The sequence below is a fragment of the Cibotium barometz genome, chromosome 16, assembly GCF_041138505.1.
Source record: "Cibotium barometz isolate CiBa-2024 chromosome 16, ASM4113850v1, whole genome shotgun sequence".
In the NCBI taxonomy this organism is placed as follows: Eukaryota; Viridiplantae; Streptophyta; class Polypodiopsida; order Cyatheales; family Cibotiaceae; genus Cibotium; species Cibotium barometz.
This window is the reverse complement of record NC_141061.1, coordinates 45,166,353-45,190,884: the sequence shown is the minus strand read 5'-3', so window position 1 is coordinate 45,190,884 and position 24,532 is coordinate 45,166,353.

Genomic DNA, 24,532 nt, shown 5'->3' with positions numbered 1-24,532 from the left:
GGTTGGTTAAGGGGGGATAGCCTGCACAAAAACAAAGAAGGTTGCTAGTGTGAGAGAAAAAGAGTGAAGGGTTACATTTTTTTGATAACTTTTGGAAATCCTAGGGGTTCCTTTTTTAATCTTTCACACATCTTGTCCACGCTAACCCTCTCTATCTGAAACCTCTTCGCACATTTTCCCAATTCACAATTGAAACCTGGACCTTGTGCATTTACACTACCCATCTACCGTGTTTCCTATTTAGAGTGGGGTTACTCACACGCTTGGGTGTGATTGAGTCATTCAGACATGAGTGTAATTGAGTACTCTTGGGGCTTTTTTGTAGGAATTCCTACATTCCTAGTTTTGTTCACATGTAGTGTGAGTCCTTGTGCATTGCTAGCCTTTATTCACACACTTAGGGCATTGAAGGCACACTTTGGGGGTTTTATAGAGCTTGTTCACACTTTGAGCATTGATTGTGGTTTTTTCACACGCATTGTGCATCGTGTTTTGGCTTACTACTTTTACCCTTCATCTGATCCCCATGGTGCGACTTCACTCATCATTGACATCATTTTGATAGCATTTCTACTTGTTGTGATTGGTAGAAGAGCATTGTTCATGCATTATCATCATGGCTCTACAATTGCTAGTTTGATTTTCCATCTCGTGTCATAAATCAATTCTCTTTTGCTGTATTCGCACATGCTTTTGGAACTTTGAGGCTTAGACCTCTACATCTCACTCACCGATTTCTTGCTATGCCGAGGTGACATATTCATGTCAATATTAGTTGTTCAAGCTTCAGAGTTTGATGCCTAGTCATTTGGGGCATTTGTTCAATGAGGAGGAGATGTGTGCCAAAAGGTCCAAGTGGAGACTTCATTGCTTTGTTACATCGACAAAGATGGTTTGGCACTGTTTGCATGGGCTGGTTTTTATTTTGATGACATGATTGAGTGTCCCACACTATTGTGTCATCGTGATTATGTTCTTGATGAGGATGCCGACTATACACCGATACGGTTTCATGAGGATGGATGACCCAATGTAGTAGATAATATGCCTCACCAAACTGTATTGTGTCTAGACCTATTCTAGAAGTGGGGCTTGGACTTTGGGTGACCATTCAAACCTGTAGCCTAGAAACAGGAAACAAGCACGTCTCGGTATAGTAGCAACACATTATTGCACCAAATGGGTGGAGGCAAAGACAATGAGGGAATGCAAAGTAGACTCAATTGTTGCCAAGTTCTTATATGAGGTTATCTCATGAGACAACGTTTGGGTCTCCCAATTAAGCTAGTAAAGTGATCAAGACACCCACTTCCTAAATGAGGTGATCAAGAAACTGATGGAACAGCACATGGTCATGCACAAAAATTCCCTAATATATTCTGTCCCGTAGGCAAATGGCCAAGCCTAGTCAGGACCCATAAGATTTCGAGAGGAATTCTAATCCATATATACCCCTACAAAAATGGCCAATCCAAGTCACAACCACTCATCTTGGAAAAGAAATTCTAATCAAAACGGTGAATGAGAATAGGAACTATTGGGATAGGAAACTACACTCTACATTATGGAATTTTTGAGTAGCCCACAAGGACACAACTAGCCTTACACACCTTTCATTATGGTATGGAAAGGTAGTAGTACCCATATAATTCTTAGTGCCTAGTCTTAGAAAAACTATCACAGAAAGGTCAAGTCCAAAAGACTTAGAGAACCATAGAATTTAAGTTGATTGAACTGGATGAAGAAAGAGGACTTAGCACCTGGATCACTAAGATAATGCAAAAGAGGAAGAAGATATAGGTGAGCACAAACAACAAGCTAAAAAAATATTTGAAGAAGGAGATGATGTCCTATTATTCAATTCAAGAATAGGGATGCATATTGGCAAGCTGAAAATGAGGTGGAGGGCGTTGAAGGCACACTTTGAGCATTGATTGTGGTTTTTCACACGCATTGTGCATCGTCTTTTGGCTTACTACTTTTACCCTTCATCTGATCCCCATGGTGCAACTTCACTCATCATTGACATCATTTTGATAGCATTTCTACTTGTTGTGATTGGTAGAAAAGCATTGTTCATGCCATCTCGTGTCCTGTATCATATCTCTTTTGCTGCATTCGCACATGCCTTAGGCACTTTGAGGCTTAGACCTCTACATCACACTCACCGATTTCTTGCTATGATGAGGTGACAGACTTCATTGCTTTGTTACATCGACAAAGATGGTTTGGCACTGTTTGCATGGGCTGATTCTTATTTTGATGACATGATTGAGTGTCCCACACTTTTGTGTCATCATGATCATGTTCTTGATGATGAGGATGCCGACTACATCGATACGGTTTCATGAGGATGATCGTGTAATAGATAAGATGCCTCACCAAATTGTATTGTGTCTAGACCTATTCTAGAAGTGGGGCTTGGACTTTGGGTGACCATTCAAACTTGTAGCCCAGAAATAGGAAACAAGCACGTCTCGGTAGTAGCAACACATTATTGCACCAAATGGGTGGAGGCAAAGACAATGAGGAAATGCAAAGTAGACTCAATTGTTGCCAAGTTCTTATATGAGGTTATCTCATGAGACAAGGTTTGGGTCTCCCAATTAAGCTAGTAAAGTGATCAAGACACCCACTTCCTAAATGAGGTGATCAGGAAACTGATGGAACAGCACATGGTCGTGCACAAAAATTCCCCAATATATTGTCCCGTAGGCAAATGGCCAAGCCTAGTCAGGACCCATAAGATTTCGAGAGGAATTCTAATCCATATATTCCCCCCTATGAAAATGGCCAATCCAAGTCACAACAGCCACTCATATTGGAAAAGAAATTCTAATCAAAACGATGAATGAGAATAGGAACTATTGGGATAGGAAACTACACTCTACATTATGGGATTTTTGAATAGCCCACAAGGACACAACTAGCCTCACACACCTTTCATTATGGTATGGAAAGGTAGTAGTACCCGTATAATTCTTAGTGGCCTAGTCTTAGAAAAACTATCACAGAAAGGTCAAGTCCAAAAGACTCAGAGAACCATAGAATTTAGGTTGATTGAACTGGATGAAGAAAGAGGACTTAGCACCTGGATCACTAAGATAATGCAAAAGACGAAGAAGATATAGGTGAGCACGAACAACAAGCTAAAAAAAATATTTGAAGAAGGAGATGATGTCCTATTATTCAATTCAAGAATAGGGATGCATATTGGCAAGTTGAAAATGAGGTGGACTAAAACCTACAAAACATAAAGCCCAAAGATGGCAGTAATGGTACCCATGATTTTTAGAGTAGCTTTGATAAGCTAACGGCTATATATCGGTAACCTTTCTTGTTTTGAGGTTGCCTGATTTTTCAATACCTTTTTAGATAGTAGTTGAAGGGATAATAAAAATAACAGCAACAAATGATTTTTTGCTAAACAGCATCAGCACAGCTACATTTCCTTTTCCTAGCATTAGCAACTACATTTTCTTTTTCTAGCCTATACTTTACATCAAAATCATATCCATACAAAATTTGGATCCATCATCTTAGTCTCATGTTTGATTGTGGTTGAGTAAAGATCCATTTTTAAACTTTTGTGGTCAGGCATTAATTGAAATTTACTTTCTAAAAGATAAAGTCTCTAAATCTTGACAACATGAATCATAGCTAGTTATTCTAAATCATGTGTAGGATGGGATAATTTTTTTGTGTGGTCAGAGCTTCTTGGATTCATAAGCCATGGGATGGCTTTCTTGGATTAAAATTCCACCATTGGCTTGACCATTGTGTCAACTAATATCCCAAAAGGTTTCAAAAAATCAGGCAGCCTTACAACAAGAAAGGTTACCAGTACAATGGTTTTAGCTTATCAAAGCTAGTGTACAAATCATGGGTCTAGTTGAAACGCAGATCCTTCTTGAGTGAATATTCTTGTGAGCGGGGCAATAACTTTGGCAGAATCATTGACAAATATCCTACACCAACCTGTTAATCTTAAAAATCCACAAACTTCTCTTGATGTCTTTAAAATTGGCCATTGGGTGGTGAGAGAGAGAGAGAGAGAGAGAGAGAGAGAGAGAGAGAGAGAGAGAGGATATGTGTTTGAGGGCATATTTCACTTGAGAGAGGTTGGTTAAGGGGGGATAGCCTGCACAAAAACAAACGTTGCTAGTGTGAGAGAAAAAGAGTGAAGGGTTACATTTTTTTGATAACTTTTGGAAATCCTAGGGGTTCCTTTTTTAATCTTTCACACATCTTGTCCACGCTAACCCTCTCTATCTGAAACCTCTCCGCACTTTTTTCCAATTCACAATTGAAACCTGGACCTTGTGCATTTACACTACCCATCTACCGTGTTTCCTATTTAGGGTGGGGTTACTCACACGCTTGGGTGTGATTGAGTCATTCAGACATGAGTGTAATTGAGTACTCTTGGGGCTTTTTTGTAGGAATTCCTACATTCCTAGTTTTGTTCACATGTAGTGTGAGTCCTTGTGCATTGCTAGCCTTTATTCACACACTTAGGGCATTGAAGGCACACTTTGGGGGTTTTATAGAGCTTGTTCACACTTTGAGCATTGATTGTGGTTTTTTCACACGCATTGTGCATCGTGTTTTGGCTTACTACTTTTACCCTTCATCTGATCCCCATGGTGCGACTTCACTCATCATTGACATCATTTTGATAGCATTTCTACTTGTTGTGATTGGTAGAAGAGCATTGTTCATGCATTATCATCATGGCTCTACAATTGCTAGTTTGATTTTCCATCTCGTGTCATAAATCAATTCTCTTTTGCTGTATTCGCACATGCTTTTGGAACTTTGAGGCTTAGACCTCTACATCTCACTCACCGATTTCTTGCTATGCCGAGGTGACATATTCATGTCAATATTAGTTGTTCAAGCTTCAGAGTTTGATGCCTAGTCATTTGGGGCATTTGTTCAATGAGGAGGAGATGTGTGCCAAAAGGTCCAAGTGGAGACTTCATTGCTTTGTTACATCGACAAAGATGGTTTGGCACTGTTTGCATGGGCTGATTTTTATTTTGATGACATGATTGAGTGTCCCACACTATTGTGTCATCGTGATTATGTTCTTGATGAGGATGCCGACTATACACCGATACGGTTTCATGAGGATGGATGACCCAATGTAGTAGATAATATGCCTCACCAAACTGTATTGTGTCTAGACCTATTCTAGAAGTGGGGCTTGGACTTTGGGTGACCATTCAAACCTGTAGCCTAGAAACAGGAAACAAGCACGTCTCGTGTGAGATCCCTGTTCCCACCGAGCAACGGATTCGGGGTACTAGCAGCGGAAGTAGCACTTCTCGCGCGGGACAGGGGTCCCACACTCGGGGCCTCGCCCACGGATATCCGGACAAGAGACTAATCCGTCGGTTTGTCCAAAACCGAAACCGGAAAAACTTCCTTTACCCGGAAAGCACGGGCGATTCCACCAGGATAACTCTTTACTCTAACGTAGTCAAGATCATTACTGATCAAACTGATCTGACTGCACCTTTAACGGTACTTGGTCAAATCAAGGAAGAACTTGCACTTGGATCATTGGGATCAACGCTTTTTTCCCCATCAAGAGGCACAGCCGTTGATTCCTATCCATAGAACAATTTCTATCCGGGATTTACTTCATCTATCGTAATAATAGAAATTAAATCTCGATTTACGGATCCATCAGTCCAGCCTAACCCCATCCGATCCCATGGGTTAGCCAACCGCCCAACCACTGTAGTGATGGGATCCAATTTGGAATTTGGTTAGGTTTTGTCTCGGGTACCAAGGAAAAGAGTTCCAAGGCCCCCTAGCCGGAAGTTCATGCAAACATAAAACTAGCCACACCACTTACACACCCAATATGAAATTGCCTTTTTCTTAGCTTCAGCTAACTTTAAAACAATCCTTTAATGAAACCATAGTACCACTGATCACAATCTTCCAATTTATTTGGTTGATTCATAATTTCCCATCATTCCTTCATCAGAGTATCTATGGCATCATTGGCAACTAGAACGCTCACCACCTGTCCACACAGGGGCCGTTTCCTAGTTCCTAGCCCATAATACTCGGCAATATAATCACTTATCAAGATGGACTCTCGTTGAAGATCAGCAAGATCAACCAACAGATCCATATAAAGAGCCATGGACTCATCCGTTGAGGACCAGCAAGGTCAGTCAACCAGATCCATGCCCGGTTTCAGAAAACAACTCTTACTCCTTGTTCCAATATCTTCCTCGACGCACGCGTGGGTATCCTAGGCGACCCAGAGCCCGAGCACCGTATGGTCAGCACCCTCTAGGATCCTTCGCAGGTGACCTAGCGCTTCACTCATAGGCCGCTTCCTTGGTCCCTCATCCACCGTACCGGAAGCTCACCATTTTAATCGAACCGAGGCTGGTCAAGACCTCGGTCGACCTTGCTACGCGAGACGTCCTCCATTGACTCTCCGTCAGCAGTTGCAACTTTATCAGTTAGGTCTCCACGACCTTAATCACAAGACGGTCAAAATGCTTCCCCAGCATTCTTGACATAAAACAGCCATTTACAAACAGCATTTACAAACAGTTTACAAATACAGTTTCTATATTAACTCTCATTTTTCCACATTGTTCCTCATTAATCCACATTACTTATTCCACATTCCATTTATATGTGTACTCATTCAATCACCTCATTTTCCATCTCTTCACTTCAGATTCCTTCACATCACATATCATATATTCACATCCATATCCACATCCATACATCCACATCCATATCCACATTCACATCCATACATCCACATCTACATGCTTATCTCCATTTTCACATCTTCATTTATACATCCACATCCCATATCCACATTCATACATACACATCCATATCCACATCCATACATCCATCCACATCCACATTCACATCCATACATCCACATCTACATGCTTACCTCCATTTTCACATCCTCATTTATACATCCACATCCCATATCCACATTCATACATACACATCCATACATCCACATCTACATCCACATACAGACATACATCCACATCCACATTCACATTCACATACATCCACATCCACATTCCCATACATCCACATCTATACATCCACATTCCACATTCACATCTATACATCCACATCTACATTCACATTCACATACATCCACATCTACATTCACATTCACATACATCCACATCTCCATTCCCATTCACATCTATACATCCACATCTACATCCACATACATACATACATCCACATCCACATTCCACATTCACATCTATACATCCACATCTACATCCACATTCACATACATCCACATCCACATTCCCATTCAAATCTATACATCCACATCCATTCACATCTATACATCCACATCTACATCCACATTCACATCTATGCATATATATCTTCATGCATATATCCATTTTCACGTTCATACATCCACATCTACATGCTTACCTCCATTTTCACATCCTCATTTATACATCCACATCCCATATCCACATTCATACATACACATCCATACATCCACATCTACATCCACATACATACATACATCCACATCCACATTCACATTCACATACATCCACATCCACATTTCCATACATCCACATCTATACATCCACATTCCACATTCACATCTATACATCCACATCTACATTCACATTCACATACATCCACATCTACATTCACATTCACATACATCCACATCCACATTCCACATTCACATCTATACATCCACATCTACATCCACATTCACATACATCCACATCCACATTCCCATTCACATCTATACATCCACATCCATTCACATCTATACATCCACATCTACATCCACATTCACATCTATGCATATACATCTTCATACATACATCCATTTTCACGTTCATATATCCATTTTCACATTCATACATCCATACTCCCATCTCCACATCCACACATCCACATACATACATCCATTTCCACATTCCCATTCATGTAACCCCATATGCCTTCACATCTAATCTTTTACATCACATCCATTCTCGTCCTATCACAACCCATATGCATCTTATCCTATCACATACACTTCTTACCTCATCCCCTACACATCTTATCACATCTTAATTCATCTTATCACCTCTTATCATCTCTTATACACCTCTTATCACATCCTATCACATCTCATATCTATTTATAGAATACAAGAGAACTCTTATATTTGATATAAGATTTCTTTACACATTTACTTATGCATAAATTCCATTTAAGGAGATTAATACTTCCGAAGAAAAATCAATCTTTTATGCATCTTCCTATGCATAAATTCATTTTAAATGAAAATGACACTTTTGAATTAAAATTCAATCTTTTATGCATCTTCCTATGCATAAATTCAATTTAGATGAGAATGACACTTTTGAATTAAAAATCATTTTTTTAAAATGCATCTTCTTATGCATAAAGTCAATTTGGTAGGAATTACACTTTTAGAATAAAAGAATTTCTCTTATGCATCTAAGTTATGCATAAAATCCATTTATGATGAAAATCACACTTTTAGTATAAAAAGAATATCTTTTATGCATACCTCCATGCATGAAATCCAATTATGATAAAAGTTACACTTTTATAATAAAATAATCAACTTTTATGCATACCTCTATGCATGAAATTCAATTGTGACAAAAGTAACACTTTTTACATTAAAATAATCATCTTTTATCCATACCTCTATACATGAAATCCAATATGATAAAAGTATCACTTTTGATATTAAAAAAAATTATCCTTTATGCATACTTCTATGCATGAAAATTAAAAATGATAAAAGTAACACTTTTGATATAAAAATTTTCCTTTATGCATACTTCTATGCATGAAAATTAAAAATGGTAAAAGTAACACTTTTAATATAAAAAATTATCTTTTATGCATACTTCTATACATGAAAATTAAAAATGATAAAAGTAACACTTTTGATATAAAAATTTTTCCTTTATGCATACTTCTATGCATGAAAATTAAAAATGATAAAAGTAACACTTTTGATATAAAAATTTTCCTTTATGCATACTTCTATGCATGAAAATTAAAAATGATAAAAATAACACTTTTGATATAAAAATTTATCCATTATGCATAATATTAAAATTCAATTTTTCCATGATTGTAATGAAATTCTTTCAATTAATCTAGGATGATAATTCCTAGAATATGGTAGGAAGTCCTCTTTTTATGCTTTGAATGAGATTATTTTATGCATAATTTTTATAAAAATTTTGCCATAGCTCCGCTGCTATGACTGATAAATCTCAATTTTTCTAAGGGATAATGCTTATCATTAAGAAAATAATTAAAATAATCTCTAATTGGATTATCAATCCATAATGGATTGAATCATTAATATACATAAACTAAAAGCATAGAAAAAAGCCATTAATTTGGCCTCAAGCATAGCTTAATCTTGGGTTAAGGAAAAGCTTTATGAAAAGCTTGATTTGGATTGAGAATGGTTCATGAGTATGACCATTTCTTGAGTGAGAGAGAGAATTTACATTTAAAAAAAAACATTAGAATTTAAACATAAATGAAAATTAACTTCAATAGCATTAAGTAACTCTTCACTACTATTCAAACTTCAATAGCATTTAAAAAAAAATCATACCAATTAAACTTCTCAAGCTTGAGAGGGGTTGAGAAGAGAGAAACATTGAGAAATTATAGAAAGATCAATATTCACTAATTACCTTACAACTTGCTTGATTCTTTGTTCACAGTAGAGGCCCCCAACCAATCAATTGGTTAAGTATGTTGATGGAGCCACTAATGGGGATTGAAGAAAGAGGGAAGCTCCAAAAACTAGTGAATTATTAAATGAATTCACAGTTTCTGGCTTAGGTGGAGTAGAGTAACGATGCATAAACACTATATATTTTTCAACAAGGGGGAGGCTTCTATTTATAGGAAAAATTGAGCTCCTAACCAAACAAACTGATTCTAGAATTTTCTAAATCAGTTTGGTCAATATTTGACCATATTTAGATCAGTTAAGCTAACTTTTTGGAACTAGACTTGAATGAGGAGAGAGGAGAGATGAAATATCTCAATTTTTATGAGTTTAAAACTCATTCAAGCATGTGAAATATGCACCTCCTTTAAAGAACTCCCCTTCCTTACATATGTGTCATAATGGAATCATTTTAAAACTCATTCAAGCATGTGAAATATGCACCTCCTTTAAAGAACTCCCCTTCCTTACATATGTGTCATAATGGAATCATTTTAATATTGCTCATAGTTTTTTTTACTAATAAACCTTGTACATTTTCAACTCTTCATCTTATGTGAAATATGCACCTCCTTTAAAGAATTCCCCTTCCTTACATATGTCATATTTTTAATATTGCTCATAGTTTTTTACTAATAATCCTTGTACATTTTCAACTCTTCATCTTATGTGAAATATGCACCTCCTTTAAAGAATTCCCCTTCCTTACATATGTCATATTTTTAATATTGCTCATAGTTTTTTACTAATAATCCTTGTACATTTTCAACTCTTCATCTTATGTGAAATATGCACCTCCTTTAAAGAATTCCCCTTCCTTACATATGTCATATTTTTAATATTGCTCATAGTTTTTTACTAATAAACCTTGTACAAGCACGTCTCGGTATAGTAGCAACACATTATTGCACCAAATGGGTGGAGGCAAAGACAATGAGGGAATGCAAAGTAGACTCAATTGTTGCCAAGTTCTTATATGAGGTTATCTCATGAGACAAGGTTTGGGTCTCCCAATTAAGCTAGTAAAGTGATCAAGACACCCACTTCCTAAATGAGGTGATCAAGAAACTGATGGAACAGCACATGGTCATGCACAAAAATTCCCTAATATATTCTGTCCCGTAGGCAAATGGCCAAGCCTAGTCAGGACCCATAAGATTTCGAGAGGAATTCTAATCCATATATACCCCTACAAAAATGGCCAATCCAAGTCACAACCACTCATCTTGGAAAAGAAATTCTAATGAAAACGGTGAATGAGAATAGGAACTATTGGGATAGGAAACTACACTCTACATTATGGAATTTTTTAGTAGCCCACAAGGACACAACTAGCCTCACATACCTTTCATTATGGTATGGAAAGGTAGTAGTACCCATATAATTCTTAGTGCCTAGTCTTAGAAAAACTATCACAGAAAGGTCAAGTCCAAAAGACTTAGAGACCCATAGAATTTAAGTTGATTGAACTGGATGAAGAAAGAGGACTTAGCACCTGGATCACTAAGATAATGCAAAAGAGGAAGAAGATATAGGTGAGCACAAACAACAAGCTAAAAAAATATTTGAAGAAGGAGATGATGTCCTATTATTCAATTCAAGAATAGGGATGCATATTGGCAAGCTGAAAATGAGGTGGAGGGCGTTGAAGGCACACTTTGAGCATTGATTGTGGTTTTTCACACGCATTGTGCATCGTCTTTTGGCTTACTACTTTTACCCTTCATCTGATCCCCATGGTGCAACTTCACTCATCATTGACATCATTTTGATAGCATTTCTACTTGTTGTGATTGGTAGAAAAGCATTGTTCATGCCATCTCGTGTCCTGTATCATATCTCTTTTGCTGCATTCGCACATGCCTTAGGCACTTTGAGGCTTAGACCTCTACATCACACTCACCGATTTCTTGCTATGATGAGGTGACAGACTTCATTGCTTTGTTACATCGACAAAGATGGTTTGGCACTGTTTGCATGGGCTGATTCTTATTTTGATGACATGATTGAGTGTCCCACACTTTTGTGTCATCATGATCATGTTCTTGATGATGAGGATGCCGACTACATCGATACGGTTTCATGAGGATGATCGTGTAATAGATAAGATGCCTCACCAAATTGTATTGTGTCTAGACCTATTCTAGAAGTGGGGCTTGGACTTTGGGTGACCATTCAAACTTGTAGCCCAGAAATAGGAAACAAACACGTCTCGGTAGTAGCAACACATTATTGCACCAAATGGGTGGAGGCAAAGACAATGAGGAAATGCAAAGTAGACTCAATTGTTGCCAAGTTCTTATATGAGGTTATCTCATGAGACAAGGTTTGGGTCTCCCAATTAAGCTAGTAAAGTGATCAAGACACCCACTTCCTAAATGAGGTGATCAGGAAACTGATGGAACAGCACATGGTCGTGCACAAAAATTCCCCAATATTTTGTCCCGTAGGCAAATGGCCAAGCCTAGTCAGGACCCATAAGATTTCGAGAGGAATTCTAATCCATATATTCCCCCCTATGAAAATGGCCAATCCAAGTCACAACAGCCACTCATATTGGAAAAGAAATTCTAATCAAAACGATGAATGAGAATAGGAACTATTGGGATAGGAAACTACACTCTACATTATGGGATTTTTGAATAGCCCACAAGGACACAACTAGCCTCACACACCTTTCATTATGGTATGGAAAGGTAGTAGTACCCGTATAATTCTTAGTGGCCTAGTCTTAGAAAAACTATCACAGAAAGGTCAAGTCCAAAAGACTCAGAGAACCATAGAATTTAGGTTGATTGAACTGGATGAAGAAAGAGGACTTAGCACCTGGATCACTAAGATAATGCAAAAGACGAAGAAGATATAGGTGAGCACGAACAACAAGCTAAAAAAATATTTGAAGAAGGAGATGATGTCCTATTATTCAATTCAAGAATAGGGATGCATATTGGCAAGTTGAAAATGAGGTGGACTAAAACCTACAAAACATAAAGCCCAAAGATGGCAGTAATGGTACCCATGATTTTTAGAGTAGCTTTGATAAGCTAACGGCTATATATCGGTAACCTTTCTTATTTTGAGGTTGCCTGATTTTTCAATACCTTTTTAGATAGTAGTTGAAGGGATAATAAAAATAACAGCAACAAATGATTTTTTGCTAAACAGCATCAGCACAGCTACATTTCCTTTTCCTAGCATTAGCAACTACATTTTCTTTTTCTAGCCTATACTTTACATCAAAATCATATCCATACAAAATTTGGATCCATCATCTTAGTCTCATGTTTAATTGTGGTTGAGTAAAGATCCATTTTTAAACTTTTGTGGTCAGGCATTAATTGAAATTTACTTTCTAAAAGATAGTCTCTAAATCTTGACAACATGAATCATAGCTAGTCAGTCTAAATCATGTGTAGGATGGGATAATTTTTTTGTGTGGTCAGAGCTTCTTGGATTCATAAGCCATGGGATGGCTTTCTTGGATTAAAATTCCACCATTGGCTTGACCATTGTGTCAACTAATATCCCAAACGGTTTCAAAAACTCAGGCAGCCTTAAAACAAGAAAGGTTACCAGTACAATGGTTTTAGCTTATCAAAGCTACTGTACAAATCATGGGTCTAGTTGAAACGCAGATCCTTCTTGAGTGAATATTCTTGTGAGCGGGGCAATAACTTTGGCAGAATCATTGACAAATATCCTACACCAACCTGTTAATCTTAAAAATCCACAAACTTCTCTTGATGTCTTTAAAATTGGCCATTGGGTGGTGAGAGAGAGAGAGAGAGAGAGAGAGAGAGAGAGAGAGAGAGAGAGAGAGAGGATATGTGTTTGAGGGCATATTTCACTTGAGAGAGGTTGGTTAAGGGGGGATAGCCTGCACAAAAACAAACGTTGCTAGTGTGAGAGAAAAAGAGTGAAGGGTTACATTTTTTTGATAACTTTTGGAAATCCTAGGGGTTCCTTTTTTAATCTTTCACACATCTTGTCCACGCTAACCCTCTCTATCTGAAACCTCTCCGCACTTTTTTCCAATTCACAATTGAAACCTGGACCTTGTGCATTTACACTACCCATCTACCGTGTTTCCTATTTAGGGTGGGGTTACTCACACGCTTGGGTGTGATTGAGTCATTCAGACATGAGTGTAATTGAGTACTCTTGGGGCTTTTTTGTAGGAATTCCTACATTCCTAGTTTTGTTCACATGTAGTGTGAGTCCTTGTGCATTGCTAGCCTTTATTCACACACTTTGGGGGTTTTATAGAGCTTGTTCACACTTTGAGCATTGATTGTGGTTTTTTCACACGCATTGTGCATCGTGTTTTGGCTTACTACTTTTACCCTTCATCTGATCCCCATGGTGCGACTTCACTCATCATTGACATCATTTTGATAGCATTTCTACTTGTTGTGATTGGTAGAAGAGCATTGTTCATGCATTATCATCATGGCTCTACAATTGCTAGTTTGATTTTCCATCTCGTGTCATAAATCAATTCTCTTTTGCTGTATTCGCACATGCTTTTGGAACTTTGAGGCTTAGACCTCTACATCTCACTCACCGATTTCTTGCTATGCCGAGGTGACATATTCATGTCAATATTAGTTGTTCAAGCTTCAGAGTTTGATGCCTAGTCATTTGGGGCATTTGTTCAATGAGGAGGAGATGTGTGCCAAAAGGTCCAAGTGGAGACTTCATTGCTTTGTTACATCGACAAAGATGGTTTGGCACTGTTTGCATGGGCTGATTTTTATTTTGATGACATGATTGAGTGTCCCACACTATTGTGTCATCGTGATTATGTTCTTGATGAGGATGCCGACTATACACCGATACGGTTTCATGAGGATGGATGACCCAATGTAGTAGATAATATGCCTCACCAAACTGTATTGTGTCTAGACCTATTCTAGAAGTGGGGCTTGGACTTTGGGTGACCATTCAAACCTGTAGCCTAGAAACAGGAAACAAGCACGTCTCGGTATAGTAGCAACACATTATTGCACCAAATGGGTGGAGGCAAAGACAATGAGGGAATGCAAAGTAGACTCAATTGTTGCCAAGTTCTTATATGAGGTTATCTCATGAGACAAGGTTTGGGTCTCCCAATTAAGCTAGTAAAGTGATCAAGACACCCACTTTCTAAATGAGGTGATCAAGAAACTGATGGAACAGCACATGGTCATGCACAAAAATTCCCTAATATATTCTGTCCCGTAGGCAAATGGCCAAGCCTAGTCAGGACCCATAAGATTTCGAGAGGAATTCTAATCCATATATACCCCTACAAAAATGGCCAATCCAAGTCACAACCACTCATCTTGGAAAAGAAATTCTAATGAAAACGGTGAATGAGAATAGGAACTATTGGGATAGGAAACTACACTCTACATTATGGAATTTTTGAGTAGCCCACAAGGACACAACTAGCCTTACACACCTTTCATTATGGTATGGAAAGGTAGTAGTACCCATATAATTCTTAGTGCCTAGTCTTAGAAAAACTATCACAGAAAGGTCAAGTCCAAAAGACTTAGAGAACCATAGAATTTAAGTTGATTGAACTGGATGAAGAAAGAGGACTTAGCACCTGGATCACTAAGATAATGCAAAAGAGGAAGAAGATATAGGTGAGCACAAACAACAAGCTAAAAAAATATTTGAAGAAGGAGATGATGTCCTATTATTTAATTCAAGAATAGGGATGCATATTGGCAAGCTGAAAATGAGGTGGAGGGCGTTGAAGGCACACTTTGGGGGTTTTATAGAGCTTGGTCACACTTTGAGCATTGATTGTGGTTTTTCACACGCATTGTGCATCGTCTTTTGGCTTACTACTTTTACCCTTCATCTGATCCCCATGGTGCAACTTCACTCATCATTGACATCATTTTGATAGCATTTCTACTTGTTGTGATTGGTAGAAAAGCATTGTTCATGCATTATCATCATGGCTCTACAATTTCTAGTTTGATTTGCCATCTCGTGTCCTGTATCATATCTCTTTTGCTGCATTCGCACATGCCTTAGGCACTTTGAGGATTAGACCTCTACATCACACTCATCGATTTCTTGCTATGATGAGGTGACAGACTTCATTGCTTTGTTACATCGACAAAGATGGTTTGGCACTGTTTGCATGGGCTGATTCTTATTTTGTTGACATGATTGAGTGTCCCACACTTTTGTGTCATCATGATCATGTTCTTGATGATGAGGATGCCGACTACATCGATACGGTTTCATGAGGATGATCGTGTAATAGATAAGATGCCTCACCAAATTGTATTGTGTCTAGACCTATTCTAGAAGTGGGGCTTGGACTTTGGGTGACCATTCAAACTTGTAGCCCAGAAATAGGAAACAAGCACGTCTCGGTAGTAGCAACACATTATTGCACCAAATGGGTGGAGGCAAAGACAATGAGGAAATGCAAAGTAGACTCAATTGTTGCCAAGTTCTTATATGAGGTTATCTCATGAGACAAGGTTTGGGTCTCCCAATTAAGCTAGTAAAGTGATCAAGACACCCACTTCCTAAATGAGGTGATCAGGAAACTGATGGAACAGCACATGGTCGTGCACAAAAATTCCCCAATATTTTGTCCCGTAGGCAAATGGCCAAGCCTAGTCAGGACCCATAAGATTTCGAGAGGAATTCTAATCCATATATTCCCCCCTATGAAAATGGCCAATCCAAGTCACAACAGCCACTCATATTGGAAAAGAAATTCTAATCAAAACGATGAATGAGAATAGGAACTATTGGGATAGGAAACTACACTCTACATTATGGGATTTTTGAATAGCCCACAAGGACACAACTAGCCTCACACACCTTTCATTATGGTATGGAAAGGTAGTAGTACCCGTATAATTCTTAGTGGCCTAGTCTTAGAAAAACTATCACAGAAAGGTCAAGTCCAAAAGACTCAGAGAACCATAGAATTTAGGTTGATTGAACTGGATGAAGAAAGAGGACTTAGCACCTGGATCACTAAGATAATGCAAAAGACGAAGAAGATATAGGTGAGCACGAACAACAAGCTAAAAAAATATTTGAAGAAGGAGATGATGTCCTATTATTCAATTCAAGAATAGGGATGCATATTGGCAAGTTGAAAATGAGGTGGACTAAAACCTACAAAACATAAAGCCCAAAGATGGCAGTAATGGTACCCATGATTTTTAGAGTAGCTTTGATAAGCTAACGGCTATATATCGGTAACCTTTCTTGTTTTGAGGTTGCCTGATTTTTCAATACCTTTTTAGATAGTAGTTGAAGGGATAATAAAAATAACAGCAACAAATGATTTTTTGCTAAACAGCATCAGCACAGCTACATTTCCTTTTCCTAGCATTAGCAACTACATTTTCTTTTTCTAGCCTATACTTTACATCAAAATCATATCCATACAAAATTTGGATCCATCATCTTAGTCTCATGTTTAATTGTGGTTGAGTAAAGATCCATTTTTAAACTTTTGTGGTCAGGCATTAATTGAAATTTACTTTCTAAAAGATAAAGTCTCTAAATCTTGACAGCACGAATCATAGCTAGCTAGTCATTCTAAATCATGTGTAGGATGGGATAATTTTTTTGTGTGGTCAGAGCTTCTTGGATTCATAAGCCATGGGATGGCTTTCTTGGATTAAAATTCCACCATTGGCTTGACCATTTTGTCAACTAATATCCCAAAAGGTTTCAAAAAATCAGGCAGCCTTAAAACAAGAAAGGTTACCAGTACAATGGTCTTAGCTTATCAAAGCTACTGTACAAATCATGGGTCTAGTTGAAACGCAGATCCTTCTTGAGTGAATATTCTTGTGAGCGGGGCAATAACTTTGGCAGAATCATTGACAAATATCCTACACCAACCTGTTAATCTTAAAAATCCACAAACTTCTCTTGATGTCTTTAAAATTGGCCATTGGGTGGTGAGAGAGAGAGAGAGAGAGAGAGAGAGAGAGAGAGAGAGAGAGAGAGAGAGAGAGAGAGAGAGAGAGAGAGAGAGAGAGGATATGTGTTTGAGGGCATATTTCACTTGAGAGAGGTTGGTTAAGGGGGGATAGCCTGCACAAAAACAAAGAAGGTTGCTAGTGTGAGAGAAAAAGAGTGAAGGGTTACATTTTTTTGATAACTTTTGGAAATCCTAGGGGTTCCTTTTTTAATCTTTCACACATCTTGTCCACGCTAACCCTCTCTATCTGAAACCTCTCCGCACTTTTTCCCAATTCACAATTGAAACCTGGACCTTGTGCATTTACACTACCCATCTACCGTGTTTCCTATTTAGGGTGGGGTTACTCACACGCTTGGGTGTGATTGAGTCATTCAGACATGAGTGTAATTGAGTACTCTTGGGGCTTTTTTGTAGGAATTCCTACATTCCTAGTTTTGTTCACATGTAGTGTGAGTCCTTGTGCATTGCTAGCCTTTATTCACACACTTAGGGCATTGAAGGCACACTTTGGGGGTTTTATAGAGCTTGTTCACACTTTGAGCATTGATTGTGGTTTTTTCACACGCATTGTGCATCGTGTTTTGGCTTACTACTTTTACCCTTCATCTGATCCCCATGGTGCGACTTCACTCATCATTGACATCATTTTGATAGCATTTCTACTTGTTGTGATTGGTAGAAGAGCATTGTTCATGCATTATCATCATGGCTCTACAATTGCTAGTTTGATTTTCCATCTCGTGTCATAAATCAATTCTCTTTTGCTGTATTCGCACATGCTTTTGGAACTTTGAGGCTTAGACCTCTACATCTCACTCACCGATTTCTTGCTATGCCGAGGTGACATATTCATGTCAATATTAGTTGTTCAAGCTTCAGAGTTTGATGCCTAGTCATTTGGGGCATTTGTTCAATGAGGAGGAGATGTGTGCCAAAAGGTCCAAGTGGAGACTTCATTGCTTTGTTACATCGACAAAGATGGTTTGGCACTGTTTGCATGGGCTGATTTTTATTTTGATGACATGATTGAGTGTCCCACACTATTGTGTCATCGTGATTATGTTCTTGATGAGGATGCCGACTATACACCGATACGGTTTCATGAGGATGGATGACCCAATGTAGTAGATAATATGCCTCACCAAACTGTATTGTGTCTAGACCTATTCTAGAAGTGGGGCTTGGACTTTGGGTGACCATTCAAACCTGTAGCCTAGAAACAGGAAACAAGCACGTCTCGGTATAGTAGCAACACATTATTGCACCAAATGGGTGGAGGCAAAGACAATGAGGGAATGCAAAGTAGACTCAATTGTTGCCAAGTTCTTATATGAGGTTATCTCATGAGACAAGGTTTGGGTCTCCCAATTAAGCTAGTAAAGTGATCAAGACACCCACTTCCTAAATGAGGTGATCAAGAAACTGATGGAACAGCACATGGTCATGCACAAAAATTCCCTAATATATTCTGTCCCGTAGGCAAATGGCCAAGCCTAGTCAGGACCCATAAGATTTCGAGAGGAATTCTAATCCATATATACCCCTACAAAAATGGCCAATCCAAGTCACAACCACTCATCTTGGAAAAGAAATTCTAATCAAAACGGTGAATGAGAATAGGAACTATTGGGATAGGAAACTACACTCTACATTATGGAATTTTTGAGTAGCCCACAAGGACACAACTAGCCTTACACACCTTTCATTATGGTATGGAAAGGTAGTAGTACCCATATAATTCTTAGTGCCTAGTCTTAGAAAAACTATCACAGAAAGGTCAAGTCCAAAAGACTTAGAGAACCATAGAATTTAAGTTGATTGAACTGGATGAAGAAAGAGGACTTAGCACCTGGATCACTAAGATAATGCAAAAGAGGAAGAAGATATAGGTGAGCACAAACAACAAGCTAAAAAAATATTTGAAGAAGGAGATGATGTCCTATTATTCAATTCAAGAATAGGGATGCATATTGGCAAGCTGAAAATGAGGTGGAGGGCGTTGAAGGCACACTTTGAGCATTGATTGTGGTTTTTCACACGCATTGTGCATCGTCTTTTGGCTTACTACTTTTACCCTTCATCTGATCCCCATGGTGCAACTTCACTCATCATTGACATCATTTTGATAGCATTTCTACTTGTTGTGATTGGTAGAAAAGCATTGTTCATGCCATCTCGTGTCCTGTATCATATCTCTTTTGCTGCATTCGCACATGCCTTAGGCACTTTGAGGCTTAGACCTCTACATCACACTCACCGATTTCTTGCTATGATGAGGTGACAGACTTCATTGCTTTGTTACATCGACAAAGATGGTTTGGCACTGTTTGCATGGGCTGATTCTTATTTTGATGACATGATTGAGTGTCCCACACTTTTGTGTCATCATGATCCTGTTCTTGATGATGAGGATGCCGACTACATCGATACGGTTTCATGAGGATGATCGTGTAATAGATAAGATGCCTCACCAAATTGTATTGTGTCTAGACCTATTCTAGAAGTGGGGCTTGGACTTTGGGTGACCATTCAAACTTGTAGCCCCGAAATAGGAAACAAGCACGGCTCGGTAGTAGCAACACATTATTGCACCAAATGGGTGGAGGCAAGGACAATGAGGAAATGCAAAGTAGACTCAATTGTTGCCAAGTTCTTATATGAGGTTATCTCATGAGACAAGGTTTGGGTCTCCCAATTAAGCTAGTAAAGTGATCAAGACACCCACTTCCTAAATGAGGTGATCAGGAAACTGATGGAACAGCACATGGTCGTGCACAAAAATTCCCCAATATATTGTCCCGTAGGCAAATGGCCAAGCCTAGTCAGGACCCATAAGATTTCGAGAGGAATTCTAATCCATATATTCCCCCCTATGAAAATGGCCAATCCAAGTCACAACAGCTACTCATATTGGAAAAGAAATTCTAATCAAAACGATGAATGAGAATAGGAACTATTGGGATAGGAAACTACACTCTACATTATGGGATTTTTGAATAGCCCACAAGGACACAACTAGCCTCACACACCTTTCATTATGGTATGGAAAGGTAGTAGTACCCGTATAATTCTTAGTGGCCTAGTCTTAGAAAAACTATCACAGAAAGGTCAAGTCCAAAAGACTCAGAGAACCATAGAATTTAGGTTGATTGAACTGGATGAAGAAAGAGGACTTAGCACCTGGATCACTAAGATAATGCAAAAGACGAAGAAGATATAGGTGAGCACGAACAACAAGCTAAAAAAATATTTGAAGAAGGAGATGATGTCCTATTATTCAATTCAAGAATAGGGATGCATATTGGCAAGTTGAAAATGAGGTGGACTAAAACCTACAAAACATAAAGCCCAAAGATGGCAGTAATGGTACCCATGATTTTTAGAGTAGCTTTGATAAGCTAACGGCTATATATCGGTAACCTTTCTTGTTTTGAGGTTGCCTGATTTTTCAATACCTTTTTAGATAGTAGTTGAAGGGATAATAAAAATAACAGCAACAAATGATTTTTTGCTAAACAGCATCAGCACAGCTACATTTCCTTTTCCTAGCATTAGCAACTACATTTTCTTTTTCTAGCCTATACTTTACATCAAAATCATATCCATACAAAATTTGGATCCATCATCTTAGTCTCATGTTTAATTGTGGTTGAGTAAAGATCCATTTTTAAACTTTCGTGGTCAGGCAATAATTGAAATTTACTTTCTAAAAGATAGAGTCTCTAAATCTTGACAACATGAATCATAGCTAGTCATTCTAAATCATGTGTAGGATGGGATAATTTTTTTGTGTGGTCAGAGCTTCTTGGATTCATAAGCCATGGGATGGCTTTCTTGGATTAAAATTCCACCATTGGCTTGACCATTGTGTCAACTAATATCTTAAAAGGCTTCAAAAAATCAGGCAGCCTTAAAACAAGAAAGGTTACCAGTACAATGGTTTTAGCTTATCAAAGCTACTGTACAAATCATGGGTCTAGTTGAAACGCAGATCCTTCTTGAGTGAATATTCTTGTGAGCGGGGCAATAACTTTGGCAGAATCATTGACAAATATCCTACACCAACCTATTAATCTTAAAAATCCACAAACTTCTCTTGATGTCTTTAAAATTGGCCATTGGGTGGTGAGAGAGAGAGAGAGAGAGAGAGAGAGAGAGAGAGAGAGAGAGAGAGGATATGTGTTTGAGGGCATATTTCACTTGAGAGAGGTTGGTTAAGGGGGGATAGCCTGCACAAAAACAAAGAAGGTTGCTAGTGTGAGAGAAAAAGAGTGAAGGGTTACATTTTTTTGATAACTTTTGGAAATCCTAGGGGTTCCTTTTTTAATCTTTCACACATCTTGTCCACGCTAACCCTCTCTATCTGAAACCTCTTCGCACATTTTCCCAATTCACAATTGAAACCTGGACCTTGTGCATTTACACTACCCATCTACCGTGTTTCCTATTTAGAGTGGGGTTACTCACACGCTTGGGTGTGATTGAGTCATTCAGACATGAGTGTAATTGAGTACTCTTGGGGCTTTTTTGTAGGAATTCCTACATTCCTAGTTTTGTTCACATGTAGTGTGAGTCCTTGTGCATTGCTAGCCTTTATTCACACACTTAGGGCATTGAAGGCACACTTTGGGGGTTTTATAGAGCTTGTTCACACTTTGAGCATTGATTGTGGTTTTTTCACACGCATTGTGCATCGTGTTTTGGCTTACTACTTTTACCCTTCATCTGATCCCCATGGTGCGACTTCACTCATCATTGACATCATTTTGATAGCATTTCTACTTGTTGTGATTGGTAGAAGAGCATTGTTCATGCATTATCATCATGGCTCTACAATTGCTAGTTTGATTTTCCATCTCGTGTCATAAATCAATTCTCTTTTGCTGTATTCGCACATGCTTTTGGAACTTTGAGGCTTAGACCTCTACATCTCACTCACCGATTTCTTGCTATGCCGAGGTGACATATTCATGTCAATATTAGTTGTTCAAGCTTCAGAGTTTGATGCCTAGTCATTTGGGGCATTTGTTCAATGAGGAGGAGATGTGTGCCAAAAGGTCCAAGTGGAGACTTCATTGCTTTGTTACATCGACAAAGATGGTTTGGCACTGTTTGCATGGGCTGGTTTTTATTTTGATGACATGATTGAGTGTCCCACACTATTGTGTCATCGTGATTATGTTCTTGATGAGGATGCCGACTATACACCGATACGGTTTCATGAGGATGGATGACCCAATGTAGTAGATAATATGCCTCACCAAACTGTATTGTGTCTAGACCTATTCTAGAAGTGGGGCTTGGACTTTGGGTGACCATTCAAACCTGTAGCCTAGAAACAGGAAACAAGCACGTCTCGGTATAGTAGCAACACATTATTGCACCAAATGGGTGGAGGCAAAGACAATGAGGGAATGCAAAGTAGACTCAATTGTTGCCAAGTTCTTATATGAGGTTATCTCATGAGACAAGGTTTGGGTCTCCCAATTAAGCTAGTAAAGTGATCAAGACACCCACTTCCTAAATGAGGTGATCAAGAAACTGATGGAACAGCACATGGTCATGCACAAAAATTCCCTAATATATTCTGTCCCGTAGGCAAATGGCCAAGCCTAGTCAGGACCCATAAGATTTCGAGAGGAATTCTAATCCATATATACCCCTACAAAAATGGCCAATCCAAGTCACAACCACTCATCTTGGAAAAGAAATTCTAATCAAAACGGTGAATGAGAATAGGAACTATTGGGATAGGAAACTACACTCTACATTATGGAATTTTTGAGTAGCCCACAAGGACACAACTAGCCTTACACACCTTTCATTATGGTATGGAAAGGTAGTAGTACCCATATAATTCTTAGTGCCTAGTCTTAGAAAAACTATCACAGAAAGGTCAAGTCCAAAAGACTTAGAGAACCATAGAATTTAAGTTGATTGAACTGGATGAAGAAAGAGGACTTAGCACCTGGATCACTAAGATAATGCAAAAGAGGAAGAAGATATAGGTGAGCACAAACAACAAGCTAAAAAAATATTTGAAGAAGGAGATGATGTCCTATTATTCAATTCAAGAATAGGGATGCATATTGGCAAGCTGAAAATGAGGTGGAGGGCGTTGAAGGCACACTTTGAGCATTGATTGTGGTTTTTCACACGCATTGTGCATCGTCTTTTGGCTTACTACTTTTACCCTTCATCTGATCCCCATGGTGCAACTTCACTCATCATTGACATCATTTTGATAGCATTTCTACTTGTTGTGATTGGTAGAAAAGCATTGTTCATGCCATCTCGTGTCCTGTATCATATCTCTTTTGCTGCATTCGCACATGCCTTAGGCACTTTGAGGCTTAGACCTCTACATCACACTCACCGATTTCTTGCTATGATGAGGTGACAGACTTCATTGCTTTGTTACATCGACAAAGATGGTTTGGCACTGTTTGCATGGGCTGATTCTTATTTTGATGACATGATTGAGTGTCCCACACTTTTGTGTCATCATGATCATGTTCTTGATGATGAGGATGCCGACTACATCGATACGGTTTCATGAGGATGATCGTGTAATAGATAAGATGCCTCACCAAATTGTATTGTGTCTAGACCTATTCTAGAAGTGGGGCTTGGACTTCAAACTTGTAGCCCAGAAATAGGAAACAAGCACGTCTCGGTAGTAGCAACACATTATTGCACCAAATGGGTGGAGGCAAAGACAATGAGGAAATGCAAAGTAGACTCAATTGTTGCCAAGTTCTTATATGAGGTTATCTCATGAGACAAGGTTTGGG